Source organism: Jaculus jaculus, chromosome 1 (genome assembly GCF_020740685.1).
Source record: "Jaculus jaculus isolate mJacJac1 chromosome 1, mJacJac1.mat.Y.cur, whole genome shotgun sequence".
NCBI lineage: Eukaryota > Metazoa > Chordata > Mammalia > Rodentia > Dipodidae > Jaculus > Jaculus jaculus.
In genome coordinates, this window is record NC_059102.1 from 44,530,483 (window position 1) to 44,545,775 (window position 15,293).

Here is a 15,293-nt window from a genome sequence, read left to right on the forward strand (position 1 = left end):
GTTAAACTAAATATACTTAGAAATTGTCCTTAAAAATGTCTACTACCGGGTTGGAGAGATGCTTGGTGGTTAAGGCTCTTGTCTGTAAAGCCTAACAACCCAGGTTCAATTCTCCAGCACCCACATAAAGCTAGGCACACAAAGACGTGCAAGTATATGGAGTTTGTCTGCAATGGCTAGAAGCCCCATTGTGCCAATCTTCTCTTTCTCTCTCTCCTTGGAAATAAATAAATAAAATTTAAAAATACCAACTAAAAATGTGTACTGTAAACCCTATAATTATATCAGCAAAGTAAAACCCTACTTCCACAATATAAAAACATGACATTTTATTTATTGCTTCTATTCAATATATTTACAAATTAAATATACTCATTGTACCCTATTAAAAATGCTGGTGCACTTACACAAAAGGGGTGTGTCTCATTTAAAGAAGTAGGACAGATACTGAGCCCATGTCATGGAGGATGGAAGAGGTTATGAGGCCCCCATCCTTCTATGGAGTGTTACTGGCAGTTAATGATTGCTGGGGGCGTGGGAGACAGTTTATAAATTGCATGTACTCTGATAAATAATCCCCAACCAAGCTCATTCTGCCAAACACACACACACACACTCAACCACCCAAAGAAGAAGAGGGCTTTGTTGGAAAAGAGCTAGTAGACAGGGAATGGGGAGGAGGGATAAGAAAAAGGTGTTGAGAGTGGATTATGTTAAATTCATTATACATAAAATGGTCAATAAACATTTTTTTTTTTAAGTAGGACAGAGGAAAAGTAAAAGTTCTTGGTGTTTCATTTACTTTTATTTAACTAGCTAAGCTGGTACTGATTTTTCAGGATGTAGTCAAGTACAAGCCTTCTTTCCACAAGTATGAATGAACACAGAAGTGGTCCTACCTAAAAGGATAGGAAATCAATAAAACACATTATACTTTAACCCTTCACCTGAACAACCAACTCTAAAACTTTTTTTAATGCAATATAAATAGTTCTTAATAAAGTTGAAACGCTGAAAAGATAGGTCAGTGGTGTAACATTTGCCTCTGAGATTCTGGCCTTGATCTCTTGCACTAGAAAAACAACAAAACAAAACACTAGAGTTTTCATTGTTTTGGATTACTTGTAATTGTAGGGTGGACCCTGGAACAAAGTGGGGTACTATGGAATTTCTAGCCCTTGCAGAGTATGACCTCATGCTCAAAGGGGCCATAATTCCATGGAGTATATGGTATGGATAATGGCATCAGGTTGGCACAAAAGCACAAGAGGTAAAGTGGAAGAATGGTTTGAGAAATGAACAGATATAATTTTTAAATAAAAATTATAAACAAGGACAACACAAATATTTGTGGATCAGGAAGTATAATGCTATCCAACCCAGTATTTCCTCTGAATTATACTAATCTCTCTGGTGATCAATTTCACTTATCTTTTACCTTTGTTTCTATTATCTAGTATGCCCAATGTTTGTACAAATGTGTCCTTAGACACATTCATACAACCAAAATTATAAAACTTCCACTCAATTCCCTATCTCAGTACTTACTCTTCTCTCCATGTTGTTATTCTGTACAATCTCAAATTTTCTCAGTATAGACAGGCTATCCCACCCTTATGTTATGACTATATTCCATTCTACTTCTTTCCCTCTTGTCATGTCCTACACTGTCTAAAAAAAGAGTTTATCTAGTGATTGGACAATAACAGACATGAAGACTACCACCACTGAAGAAAGGTCTGAAAATGAAAATGGATCATCTATCACTGGCCGGAGCAACAATGGTCAGGGAGAATGCTTCTAGGTATGTAATTGTAAAATCAGTTAGAACACAGAGAAAAGAACATGCTATCTCTTATTTATTCATTGATTTAATAGGAATTTATTGAATGCCAGGCATATTATGAATTAGTAAATGTAGGGGTAAAGAAAATAAAGCTCACATCCTTATGTACGTTACATTGAAAGGCAAGGAAAGCATTTTAGTGAGTAATTGGTATCCCCTCCCACCTCTAAGAGGTACAGACAGAGGCTGTGTCAGCTATTCAGATAGGATAACCAGGGCAGACCTCCCTAAGAAGGTGACATCTGAGCTGATTTTGGGTTAGATGAGCGGACTTAAATCCTATACTCTCCACTTCTTTTCATTTCAAACAATTTAGAATAAGACCTCATTCAATATGATTCTTCAAAAATATGAGTCAGTATCAGAAAACATACTTAAAATATAGAAAATAAAACTAAACCTGCTATTACAATGTAGAAATGAGTATCTGTCCTGTGCTCCAAATCTCTTAAATTCCCAAAGAGTTTCTTTGTTTTTGTTTCCTTGAGACAGGGTCTCACATAGACAAGGGGTGGCTGAACTTGCAATTTCTGATATTCCATCTTTCATCTTTTGGGATTATAGGCATGTACCATCATCACACTGGCCTTCTAAAAGCGTTTTCAAATGTTTTTTTAAAAAAATCAAAGTAAGCCGGGTATGGTGGCGCACACCTTTAATCCCAGCACTTGGGAGGCAGAGGTAGGAGGATTGCTGTGAGTTCGAGGCCACCCTGAGACTCCATAGTGAATTCCAGGTCAGACTGGACTAGAGTGAGACCCTACCTCGAAAAACAAAACAAACAAACAAACAAAAAAATCAAAGTAGCTTTTAGGAGGCCATCTTGTTGAACTAAGCTGAAGGGGAGGACAGTAGAATCCCCTTACAAGATTGCTGATGTTTGTTCTTTTCCTATGGTCACTAGATAACAACTCTGAAATTTAAGAAACAAAGATAAAAAACAAAGAGGGCTGGAGCAATAGCTCAGCAGTTAAGGAGCTTGCCTGAAAAGCCTAATGACCTGGGTTCAATTCCTCAGTACCCAAGTAAAACCAGAAGCACAAAGTGGCACATGCATCTGGAGTTGCTGTGGAAGGAGACCCTGACATGCCCATATTCTCTCTCTCTGTCTCTGCATTTCTCTCTCAAATAAATTAAAAGCATTTAAAACAAACAAACAAACAAAAAAAAACCCAAAGATTAGAGGTTTTCTACAAAGCCAATCTTGTCCTAAAGCTCTGACTCTGATAGTTCCAAATGTTTGTAACACTCAAAAAATTCAGCAATCGCTAGTTCTCCCCCAGCCTTGTCTCTCTACCAGCCTTGACTTAACAGAGGTGCATGTTATGCCCAAAGCAAATCCACATGTCCTTCAGCCAAGAGGCTAAAGGTAGGACCATGTCCTCCCAGGGGCAAAGATGCTAATCTAGGCTATCTGAATGAAGAGAGACAAGGCTGAGGCATTCTAAGATACACAGCTCTACAAATGTTAATTGCTTGAGGCCAAAGTAGCCTGAGTACCTAGAACATTAACAGAATGCTTATCTGAATTCTAGATCTGGCTAGTCACATGTTTCTACTGAGTAAATAAAACTGGTTAATCTGAGATGTGTAGTAAATATAAAATGCACACTGTATTAAAATTATGTTTAATATGAAAACTAATCCCAATTATTTTAAGCTAATTACATGTTAAAGTGACAATTATTTTAGACATACTGCATTAAACATATTATTTGCTTCTTTTTAATGTGGCATCTAGTCATATTTTAATTACACATTAGTTCACATTTTTATTTATTTATTATTTTGTGGTACTGGGTATTGAAGTCAAGGCCTTGTGCTTAGCTAAACATGTGTTGGTACAGATCTTCAGGCCCTTTTAAAATTTTAGTCTGAGGTAGATATATACTGTAGTGGACGGTGAACTGGACTTCTTCTCGATTTCAGTTTGAGCCATAGTCTCACTAAATTGCTCAGGCAAGCCTTGTCCTTGTTACATAGCTCAGGAAGATCATGAATTCACGATTCTCCTACTTCAGCCTCCCATGTAACTAGGATTGCAGGTACAAGCCTGGTTGTGTTTCATATTTATTCCTACTGAAGAATGCTGTTCTAAATGAAGACAGAAATACCCATTAAGATATGTGCTTAGTTTTTTGAGGCATATACATATGTGCATAAACATATATATATGTGTGTGTGTGTGTATATATATATATATATATATAAACTATATATATGTGCGTGTGTGTGTGTGTATATGTATATATGTGTATGTTTGTGTATAACCATTGCTGCTACTTTTCTAAAAAATATAGAAAATGTCTGACCCATAAATTTGAGATCTGTACATATGCCAGTTTGTAGAACTAAATTTCTTTCTAGTATATTATACTAAAAGAATAAACCCTATTAGCTTACTTGTTACTTTCTTAAAAATCTTTAGAAAGTAAACCTTCTACATAGCTTCTACAGGTTGCTAAATGAAGCATCCTGTTATATACATTAGTACCTGAGGAAATCTGGGCTGAATATTCAGTAACAGTGAGAAAACCAAAATGGAGATATGATTTTCCTTAGATTCTTAAAACTTTTCAGCACTAGAAAACTGACCTGTGAGGTCCTAGTTTTTTTTTTTTTTTTACTTTTTCTTTTTATTGATAATTTTATATATGAACATAATTTGATCATAATCTTCTCCCATTACATTCTTTTATCCCTTCTTCTCACCCCTGTTCCATTGAACCTCCTCCTCTTACCAACAATTCCCCTTTGTATTTTGACATTATTTTGCCCTCCTCCATCATCCTTGTAGAAAGCAAATACTGGTAGCTACAGCAAAATGTGTTTTAGATGTTTCACATACTAGTATTTAGGAGTATTCTGCTATCACAAGTTAGGTCTGTTGCAAGATCAACTGAAATGATATCAAAATAAGTAGATTAATTATAACTTGAAAACTAAACAAGCAATAATGCACATTTTAAAAATATCTTATATGAGCCAATGGGTGCAATAGTGGCATGTCTGTTGTGGGGGAAACCAACTGCCCTCTAATTGGACTGGAGGCCTGCTCCATGGTACTGATACTGAAACCTACAACAGGGGTAGTCATGAGCCCTAAGGGTGTAATGTCTGCTGGAGTCTGGCTAAATAGATATATTATGCTCAACAAACTGCCCAGTAAGCACTTCTCTTAATGTTTATACCTATATATTAATGTTACTCTCACTTTTGGTCAGAGAAGCTTCTCTTTTCAGATGGCAGTAACTCTGGGATGACTCAGAAGGCACCATGGTGCTGTGAAGAAATAACAGAGGAGCACTCAGCACCAAAATATCTCTATCACACCTTCCAAGGCTCAGTTTCCACTGAGGAAGAGGTGACAAAGAGAATTTAAGAGCCAAAGGAAGGGTAGGACTCCTTACAATGTGCTCCTCCAGACACAAAATGGCCTGGATATCCATGACCTCACAGTGCCTGACATTACCTGTACAAGACCATCATAGCAGGATAAAAGACCACGGCATCAAAAGGAGAGACTATTGGGGTGGGGGGGGATATGATGGAGAGTGGAGTTTCAAAGGGGAAAGTGGGGGTGGGAGAGAGGTAATTACCATGGGATATTGTTTATAATTATGGAAGTTGTCAATAAAAAAATAAGAATACAAATATTTTAAAGATTTAATGCCAAGCTCTCTAAATGTTCTGTGGCTGTTTAGGCAAAATCACCTGGTCCTAGTTTTTGAATAAGACTATATATGGAGGCTGATCAGTCTCCATTTTCACCAGTCCCTCTAAGAGACAAAGGCTATGCAGAAATGGAGTTAGCTCACCAAAGACAGCCCCATGTGGAAAAGCACCTGACTAATAACTGCTAATGTTTATTGAACATTAACCAAATGGACTCACAGCTCTGTATGGATTATAGCATAGGCTGTGCACATCTACCTTAGAGCCTGAGAAGAATGCTTACAGTTGCCCAGCAATGTAGCTGAGATGGTATCCAACTCAGGACCTGTGGCTCCTAGCATCCAATGAAGAACGTTTGGTGCCTGGCATCAAGACTGATTGATTAATTGACCCTCTCCTTCCTTCCCTCCCTCCCTCCCTCCCTCCCTCCCTCCCTCCCTCTCTTTTGCAATGTTGAATGAGCTGAGGATTTCAAATTTGCTAGGCAAGCACTCACTATACTTTCAACCCATGACTTTATATGTTTACTTATTTTCATTACAAACATTAGTATTATTAAACTGAATAAGAGTTTCACTTTTATCACTTCTTATATTCCAATAAGGTCGTTATACAAATTAATGGAGAAATGGCCATGTGGTGGTTTGATTCAGGTGTTTCCCCCAAAACTTAGGTGTTCTGGATGCTAAGTTCCCCAGCTGATGGCAATTGGAAATTGAAGCCTCCCGGAGGCAGTGCATTGTTGGGGGGGGGAGGCTTATGGGTGTTATAGCCAGTTTCCCCTTGCCAGTGTTTGTCACATTCTCCTGTTGCTATTTTCAACTTATGTGGGCCAGGGGGTAATGTCCACCCTCTGCTCATGCCATCGTTTTTCCTTGCTATCGTGGAGCTTCCCCTTGAACCTGTAAGCCAAAATAAACCTCTTTTTCCCACAAGCTGCTGTTGGTTGGGTGATTTCTACCAGCAACGTGAACCAGACTGCAACAGTAAAGTGGCACAGAAAAACAAAACAAAACAAAACAAAACAACTTCAGGTGAACTGCTGCCCATTCAGCTGCAATTGAAAGATTACAACCATTGAGATTGGGCCAGCTGACCTGTACTGGGGCAACAGGAAGAATGTAGACTCTTTTGAAGGGGCCCAAGTGCTCAAGGAGTGTCTTGTTCTTCAAGGTCTGCTTTATTCTCCCCTGGTTTAACAAATTGGCAACCTACCTGGTATTGTAGAGTATAAGAAATGCAGGAAAGAGGGTCATTGAGCTTGCAACACAGTCTTGTGGTTTGGAAATGGCATGGGCAGGGTAAAACAGGTTTGCTGGATGCCTGTATGGAGACCCCATGGAGCCATAAGGATGAACCATGGATTTCAGTGGAGACCTAGTGGAGATGCCAAGACCACAAGACGGCTGCTAAGGAAAGCTGCCACCCCCAGATGAAGTTTTCCAGGATTGCGAGTAGCATAGCTGGAGGGGTGGAATAATGCCAGAGATTTGTTGCAGGTTAGAATTATCGGACCTGGAGATTTGTCACTGGCTAGAGTTGTTGAACTTGCAGCTACAGCTTGATGCTTGCCTTGTTTTAAATCTTGTATTGGTTGAATATTTCTTTGCTATGCCCAATACCATCTTTTGTAGTGTGAATGTTTACTCTGTGCCATTACTGATTTTTAAGGTAATTTTTTGGAATTATGGCTCAGTTAAAGACCTTGGACTATGGGGATGTATGAACTTCATTGGAATTGATAAAAACTATGGGGAATTTTAAAGTTGGATGAATGCATTGCATTTTATATCATATATGGTTATCAGTTTATGGGGGCCAGGGGTGGAATGTGGTGGATTGATTCCGGTGTCCCCCCTAAACTTAGGTATTCTGGATGGTAGGTTCCCCAGCTGATGACAAATGGAAATTGAAGCCTTCTGAAGGCAGTGTATTGTTGGGGGTGGGCTTACTGGTAGCCAGTTTCTCTTTGCCAGTTTTGGCAGACTCCCCTGTTGCTATGGTCTGCCTTATGTGGGCCAGGGGGTGATGTCTACTCTCTGCTCATGCCATTGTTTTCCCCTGCCATTGTGGAGCTTCCCCTTGAACCTGTAAGCCAAAATAAACCTCTTTTTTTCCCCACAAGCTGCTCTTGGTTGGGTGACTGCTACCAGCAATGTGAACCTGAATGGCAATGGGACGTTACGTCATTAAATCAGTTTTTCAACACCTCAGTCACCAGTGAGAATTTTAAATAGATCTGCAGGCTCCTTCTAGTCCTCCATTTGACTCCAATGCTTTCCCTGCAAATCCTTTCATTGAGACAGCCAAAAGATACCTGGTAAACACGGACCAAAGGGATTAGCAGAAGTGGGGAGGGGGACAAGAACTAGTCAAAAAACATCTTCCTGGGTAGTACCTGTTAGTCTGTCCCATTCCAGGATTTGGCTCTCTGCTAAAATATAATCATTAGTCACTTTATTTTCCACACTATCACAGGATAAGATATATCAAAAGAATATGTGACAATGTACCTATAATGCAGACTTAACAAGAAGCTAAGACAGTATGCTTGGTTGTTCCAGACAATTCTGCTTTAGATTGCATGCAGTGGAAACTTACTCCTTCCATCAGGCCAGTTAACTTACTCTACACCTCTATGTACAGGGAGATAAAAAAGACACCTACCATGCAGGGCTCTTACAGGGATTAAATGAGATAATATATGTAACTACCGGTTTCCAGAGACTGGTGACTTTCAAGGACTCAGTAATAAGAGCTATCATTCACATTTAGATTGTTGGATGATCAAGAGAATCACAGTGAAGTACTACTCAGCATCACATCATGATTCACTTAATATGCTTATCTTAATGGATAATCTTGCTCATGTCTATCACTTGTGGGTAGTAATTCCCTGCAACCATTCCTACCCCAGAGATTGCCACATAACTCAAATATGATGTTTCAGACACACTGCTTAATGTCAGTGCAGGTAAGATTTCTGTTTTGGGGGTGAGGTGGGGTTTTGCTCAAGCTTAACTAACCTTTCTCCATTAGACATTCTTCTTTTAACTCGATATTAACAGCACAAAGTAATTTACAGATTTCTCTTTTTGAGCATTAATTGTGATACTACTGAAAATAAAGTAATAGTTGTCTTTTCTCTCATGTTCTTAGTAGTACCATCATTAGTAATGCTATTTACTAAAGCTGACCAAGGGTGGACTTCCTTTGTTAAAATATGAAGTTGGGACTGGAGAGATGGCTTAGTGTTTAAGGTGTTTGCCTGTGAAGCCTAAGGACCCATGTTTGATCTTTCTTCATATCCCATGTAAGCCAGACACAAAGGTGAGCGACGCAAGCGCAAGGATGCACATGCCTACTAGGTAGTGGAAGCATATGGAGTTAGATTTCAGTGGCCGAGGACCTGGCATGCCAATTCTCTCTCTTGCTTTCTCTCTAAAAATATATGAAGTTGTGTTGGTTTTTATTTGCCAACTTAGAAGCAAGCTCTTTTTCCCTCCTTAAGAGCACTTATACATGATTTTTCTTTTTATTTATGTATTTTTGTTTTTTTTTGCAGTGCTAAGGTTAAAACCCAGGGACTTGTGCATGCAAGCAACCCTTCAACTTCTAAAATAGGCAATTCTTGACAACATTCATTTCATACAACACTTGTCTTGGAAACTTTATCTGCTAACAGTAAGTTGTGATCATGTACAAAGAGAAGCAGTGTCAGCTTCGTACATATTCCTACACACAAAACTAACAGTAACCTAAAAAAAATCAAAAATAGCTATAATTTGCTTCCCATGAAATAGTATCTCCTTGTTTTAGTTGCATAAGGAATAAACACCTATCTTTTATGCTGTTATAATGTTACAGTGTATGAAGTATAAAATGACAGCATTGTTTTCTGCTTCCTAGAATGATGCGTCCTTTTCCTGCTGAGACACAGGAACAGGTAGCAAACAAAGCAGAGGTTTCTAAACAGGGTCAAGACAGAGTCTAATTTAAACATGGCATGTGTGTGTTTGTGGGTGAATGACCAACGAGAAGACCTCCATAAGCCTAGAAATGTAGAAAAGAAAACCTATTTTCAAAGGCTGGTATAGGGAATAAATGAGATTTCAAGGTCTTAGAAGTCAGGCAGTCATGTACTTCAAGGGCCTCACTCCCCTCCTTACCTTAATATAAATTCTATTACTGATCAAAATACATTATTTTTAACTCCTCTACCCCTCTAATATGGTTTGGATGAGGTCTGCAGGTTTGGTCCCTCATATAATGATGGAGGAGATGGTGGAACCTTGAAGCTGGGGCCTAGTAGGAGATTCTTGAGTCACTGGGAAAGGATTAAGGTAGTCCTCTGGCAACTCCACCCGTGAGAAGTTTTCACACGAGAGAGAGAGAGATTGTATAAGAGTAGGTCTAGTCCATCCTCTCTGCTTGTAAATATACTTAATACCCAATGTGATGCCATTTCCAGCTATCACTAGAGACCAAACCAACTAGGCCATTTGATCTTGAATTTTTAATCTCTGAAACCATGAGCTATATAAACCTCTTAACAAGTAGCTTGCCTTAGGCATTACATTCTAGTCATAAAAAGCTGACTAAAAACTGCCCTCTCTTCTTTGATCATACTGCCTCAATTACACTAGAATTTTAGCTAAATTCAAATCCTCTATATTCTGCTTTTATGAGACTACGGCTGGAGAGTGTGAGAGAAAAACATGCAACCATGATGCTTGACCTCCACCTTAAGTTCATGACCACGAACCTTATGAAGTGGGCTTCATCTGCACAGCAGTCATACTCAATACCTTCCAGCTCATTATGCTCCTTGCCAGTACTTCTTCTCTTCCCCCAGCCCTCACCAAATCCTCCTCCATCCCCACTCTCCACTGAAGATCTCACTTCCCTTTACTGAAAAAGATATAAAAAGAAACAAGTAACTGTATCAAGAGAATTTGCACCACACATCTACTCCTCCACTGCATTGTTACTTTGTGTTCTGGTAGGTTTACAGAATTTGTGTGTGCCAATCTTTTTCTTGTGTACTAAGTAACTTATCTAACACACCTATAACCATGACCTACCTAAAACCTACTAAGTGTGCTCAACATCATCCACACATATTATTTCTCCAGTATCAAAACAGACACTCTTGCTGGCTTCATTCCCTGTCAGCTATCTCTCTGTTTCTTTGTTCTTTGCAGTAAAACTCCCTGAATGAACTATCTGCACTTATTCTCTATAATTCCTTTTTTCTCATTTTTTCACCTTTACCTTTATTAAGGTATAGGGCTTGGGATATATCTCTGTGGTAGATTGCCTAGTATGTGGGATGCCTTAGGTTTTATTTCCAGTATTGTAAAAAAAAAAAAAAAAGTTAAAATACTTATTTACAGGTCAATGGTCAAAACCAGGAAATTCCAAAGTGCACCATCCTCTCACCTCTACTCATACCTTTCACACCTTAACACTCCACAGAAAATGCTCTGGACAAGATCCCATATTGCTCCTTCTGTTCTTACTGCTGGCTTACTACTACACATAACTCAGTTGATGCCTCCTTTTCCTTGATGCTCTGTATTGCTTTATTTCCTAAGAAGCTACTTATTCTTACCCTCCTATCTCACTGACTCATTTTCTTTCTCATGGGTTAGAGCTGCAGGGTCCTAGGGCTCAGTCCTTGGTTCTTTTCTATTCTCTTCCTACACTCATTCCCTTCACGTTTTCATTGTTTACGTTATTTATATTTCAATAATCTTCAGGCTCTCATGTCCAACCCCCATTGAACATCTCTCTTTGGACAGCTCATAACTTAGATTCAATTACCAATATATAACCTAAAATAACCTCCTGAAAATTTACCCTCAGGGTTTCCTGAATCATGTGATGTCATCTTTATTCTGGTTCTTCAAGTCTGAAGTCTTTAAGATGTCCTTAACTGTTTTTTTTTTTTTTTTCCTTTTCATGATCCACATACACTTCATTAGAAAGTATGAGTCTACCTTTAAACTGTATTCAGAATCGGACAACGTTTTACCACCATCACCACCTTAGTGCAAGCCATCATCATCTAGTTCTTGGATTGTTGAATGCTCTCCTAACAGATCTGTTTTCCACACAGTAGTCTAGGCGATTCTTTTGAATACAAATGTTACTCCTTTCCTCAAAGCTATACCTGAAATGAGTCTTCATTTCTCTCAGAATAAAGTCCCTAAAATCCTTAAGATGGCCCTGTAAGAACTGTGCATGGTGGCTGTGGGCCACGCCATCCTCATCATGTGTCTACACTCTTCTCCACTCAGTGCCATCCATCATACTGGCCTCCTGGCTACTTCTCAACATGTGAGGCACACGCCTACCTGACAGTCTTTGCTCTTGAAGTTTCTTTAGCCTCAAATATCACTTACTTAATGAGGCTTTTCCTGGATACAGACTTTTTATAAATTGTAGTATTTTACTGACTTGCCCAATTCCCTCTGCCAAGTTGACTTTCCCTTCATCTATGTGGCATTTGTCACCTTATAATACACACTGTGACTGATTATTGCCTACTATGTTCTAAGTGCCTATACTAGGACCTAGAAAAGGAAGTCCCAAGGGTTAGGAATACTAAAAGGATCCAAGATTGCTGGGCCCACAGTGTATCACTATAGCCAACTCAGGAAGAAGCTTACATTTCCAACTAAACAAATCCTGAGTTTAGCAATGACAATAAAAATTCATTCTTTATGAACTAAAGTATAACATAAATCATTTTCTCTGTCAACTCAGTAACAGGATGACAGTAGTTAAGGATTCTGAGAAAGTAACTTATGATCACTGGCTTGAAATTATTTGATACAATATGTGTTGAAAATCTCTATGTGTGAAGCATTAGTAAATGTGAAGACTTCTTAAAGTATCCAAAGAAATGATCCTTCTCTATAAAATTATACTGCAGTTATTTATCATCTTTAAGGACTCTTAAATGCTTTATATATTTGCAGTCATTTCCAGCCTTAGTTATATTTATATTTTATGTTACATACTTTCTTCTCAGTCTATCATTAACATTAGTTTCAACTCACTCTGACTCTTGTTTATTCTCAAAGTACAATACAAAAAAATGCTTCACTTTGAAAATTTCTGTTTATCCCCTAGTTTGTTCCTTAGTATTGCCTATGCTGTTTTGCTCAACTTTGCATATTCCTAACAAAAGCACAGCTTCAAAAGCAAAAAGAACCCTGTGGAGTAAATATAGTTCACCTTGAACATTATTACTAATAGATGATACCTATATCATTTATAATTAGTAATTAATCTTTATCTAAAAATCACCAAAATGAACACAGTGGTCACTTTTATGAATGAATGCTTCTGCCATATCTGAAAGTAACATAGTGTAATGATGGTTTCATCTCTAGCACAATGTACTTATATCTAGTGATTCTACAAATTTATTGATTGACTGATTAGCATACATGCATGTGCATGTATTTGCTTGGGAATAAGTACCCAGGGTACACTTGCATCACTTTTTGCATATGGCTTATGTGTATAGCTTGGATATTGAACCCAGGTTGACAGGCTTTGAAAACACCTGCCTTTAACTGTTAAGCCATCTCCCTAGCCCAGATACTATAATTTCTATTTGGCTATTTGATTTTATTCTAAGCCATATTTTTATTCTAAAAATAAATCTTGGGCTGGAGAGATTGCTCAGTGGTTAAGGTGCTTGCCTACAAAGCCCAAGGACCTGAGTTTGATTCCTTAGTATCCACAAAAAACCAGCTGCACCAGGTGGCACATGCATCTGGAGCTCATCTACAGTGGCTAGAGGCCCTGTGGGCCTGTTCTCTCTCTCTCCCTCCCTCTTTCTCTGACATAAATAAAATTTTTATGACAAAATATTGCATTTTATATTTTTATTAAATATCTTTTCTTATTTTAATGGATATCCACTCAGGATAATAAATTCAGGTCATGATTGGTTACTTAGTAAGATCTTGTGAAAACAGTTCATTTTCTCATATACACACATGCATACACATACATGTAATTTACATGTTACTTAAAGAAGTATTAGACAAGAAGCTAACTAAGCACATGAAGAAAGAAGAAAATGTATTTTCAAGTGCCCCCAAATCAGATATACAGCATTCAGAACAGAACTCTGGCACTTACTACTTGTTTCCTGACATCTCTCATCTCTGTGAAAAAGTCTGGAATAAACTGAAATACACCTCTCTTTTTGTAGCTTGCTCCTTCCTGTTATTTGGTGTCTTCAAATGGAAACTACCAAGAAAGGCTTTTCTCTGCTTCATCTTCCCTCAAGGTATTTATCTTATACATAAGATGAAATAACAGTTTTCGTTTTTCTTGCTTATGGTCTCTCTCCTATCAGAACACAACATCTAGGAGGGAATGGGCTGGGTCTGTTTATTTCTATGCTTCCTGAGGTGAGAATGACTGGCATATGTAGGTGTTAATGGACGTGTTGAGTGATGAGCTAGAAGGGCTTTGAGTTAGAGGAAATGAGACACTGAGTGGAAAGCTCATGATTCCCTATGATAATCAATAAAAAAACAGCTACTCTTTTAATCTTTAATTACCATTCATTTTTAAATGCTAGAATGACAAAAGTCTGCAGACTTATCAAACTCTAATGGACTATAGAATTACCTAGAAGGCTTATTGATACAGAATTCTGCCCTTCTCCCCAGAGATTCTGATTTCATAGGTATACAGTAAAGCCCAAGAATTTGCACTTCTAATAAGCTCCCAGGTGATGTTGTTGCCAGTGGATGCTGTTGCTTGGAGACTCCACTTGGAACAGCAAGGGTTGTGGCATAAGACTGGTAAACAGTAAAAACTAAAGCATTAGGAATTTTCTATACTTTAACTAAGTAGTGATGTGCTTGTATTTGTTTAAATGGTTGATAGCACTTAAATTTTACCATCAGGATTAAGCTCATCTTCATTCTTAACATCACCACACAATATCACCAAGTTCCTAATTGTAATATAAACTATATTTATCAATAAACCCTTCTTTAAGTTATAAAATAGTACAAAGTACATTTTCCCAAGGAATTCCAAGACTCATAATTTCCTTCCTTCCTTTCCTTTCTCTTTCTCTGTCTTTTTGAGGTAAAGTCTCATTCTAGCCCAGGCTGACCTGGATTCACTATGCAGGGTCAGGGTTGCCTTAAGCTCGCAGCGATCCTCCTACCTCTGCCTCTGGAATTCTGGGATTAAGGCATGCGCCACCATGCCTGACCACTGCCATAATTTCTAAAAGGGCAGAAAGAAGAAAGCTTTCCACTGCTGTATCATAGAATTTCAAGTTTGCAAACAACTGTTTTCTGACAGAATCACCAGATTCCTACAGGGGCCTCGATACACAAAGGGTTTAGAACCAATGCCCTGTGCTCATCACATCTGAGTTTCTGGAACAAAGCTCCTTGGTTCTTAGTTAATGCGAAGTCTTGCATTCTAAATTGACAACCACCAGGACTTGGTACAAGACAGAAAACATCCCCTGATATATACCATAAATCTTTTAGTCACCAGTCTAGAGTTGAGTCCAACCCTGTCTCTGACATCCACAGATGCCTCAGTAAATTCTAGAAGATAGTTTTACTTAATTCATAATTTCTAAACAGAAGTTTCTACATGTCTTTCTAAATATCTAGCACTGCATATGAATTGCTGAATGGGAAAACACAATAAAATAATTCATTGGTGACTCATTTAGTTTTAAGTGTCTACTGAGTACTCACTCACATACCAG

The 15,293-nt window shown here is 38.3% G+C and overlaps 1 protein-coding gene across 4 annotated transcripts in view; it reads right to left on the bottom strand.

The window, feature by feature from the left end:
- Positions 1-15,293, bottom strand: part of Pcgf5 (polycomb group ring finger 5) — a 113,721-nt gene that overhangs the window by 33,940 nt on the left and 64,488 nt on the right. The gene's annotated exons all lie outside the window — the stretch shown is intronic.